We start from the raw sequence: 1,583 nt of genomic DNA on the forward strand, positions 1-1,583 counted from the left end.
CTGAAAAAAGTTACTACAATGACTGTGTTTGTCAAGGGATAGAACTTGGAGAAGGATCTCAGTGGTCTTAAAAATACTCCTGGATCCATGCCTTGCATTAAGCCCTTTCCAAGTCTGTGTGGTACTGTTGCATGCAATGTTCATGAATGAGTTGCTTTTTTTCCTGTTGCTAGCTGATTTCAATAAAGTCTACACAAGGAATCAGCAGTTCTCAACACAGTGTGTGACAGAATACATAAATCAGGAGGAATAGCTCTCCAGAGGCCATGGCACGTGTATCTATCAGATCGTCCCATAATTGAGTCCAACACAACTCACCATTGTATCATCAAAAGGAATCCAAGGTTGAATGTACCTCTTTATTTTGTCATTACTTGTTTTTGCAAGATCTTGACATTATGGATCATCATAAACTACATCAGGCTGAGATTTGTGACCTGAGTGGCTTGCTCTTGCTAGAGATGGGATGCAAACCAGGAAAAGGGAGGAAGTATTGACTGAAACCAGTCATGTGGTTGTATCATCCAGGATGATACAGCTTACAGACTCAGGAGGCTCCTTCTGTTTCATGGGACAGGTGAGTGTCCACCCCACCACAGGATCCTGAAGTCTAAAGAGGGAATGCATGGGATGCTGGTCAGCAGGCAAGGAATGACTGTGTGGACTGAGGGACTGCTGTTCCTCAGGACAGACTTTCATCTACGGCTTCCAGTTTGTGACTTTATTCCTATTGAGGTTCAGATGGCTTTTGTTAGGTGTAGTGGCCTATTGTTTGTGCAGAGCCCTTCCACATAAAAAAAAAAAAAAAGTGCACTGTATAGCCAGTTCAAAGTGCCTCTCGCATACATATGAAAACAGCAAAACAAGAAAAAACCCATGAGAGTAAATTCCTGGGAGAGAGAGAGAGGAAGTGCAAACACTTTGTATAAGCATGTCCATACTTTCTTCCTTCTGGCAGTACAAAACAAATTCTCAAGGCAATACTGGCAGCTGAACTCTGTCAGCAAGAAAAGTGCTTATTCCCATATATGTGTAACACTCAGAAAACATAAAGCCTGACAACTGCACAGGCCACCCCTCCCATACCCTTAGAGGTGTGTTACTGTCACAGTCTAGTCTCTGCTTCCAGCTTCCCTACATACAGCTGATATTCATTCCCACTCATTAAGTAAAATCTGTTCTCACTGCTGCTGTTGTGTGCTTTTTAATGTTTGTTTGTGTTTCACTGCAGGGCTGGGACCAGCTGCCTGTGTCTGAAGAGCTGCTAATGTTTATGAATGAGCCACTGCATACAGTAGGCAAGGACCAGTGGAAAGCCCAGTAACATGCAGTACAGAAAATACTGATTGATTCTTCCGCTGCTCTTTTCCAGGTTAAAACACTTTATTCTTCAGCAATCCACCTGTAATAAAAGGGTTATGAACTCCTTAAGCTAGAGGAATACAGTACTGTTCTTTTTTTGTGCATGTCTTTTTCATTTGCATGTTTGTTGCTGTAGTGCATTGACTTGCTGAAGCACGTGCTAGGTATATCTATTTCCCCACAGTTTTTCTACTCACATGAGGCCCCTGACACATAGCTAT

This window comes from Egretta garzetta, unplaced genomic scaffold (assembly GCF_000687185.1).
Source record: "Egretta garzetta isolate BGI_Z169 unplaced genomic scaffold, ASM68718v1 scaffold596, whole genome shotgun sequence".
NCBI lineage: Eukaryota > Metazoa > Chordata > Aves > Pelecaniformes > Ardeidae > Egretta > Egretta garzetta.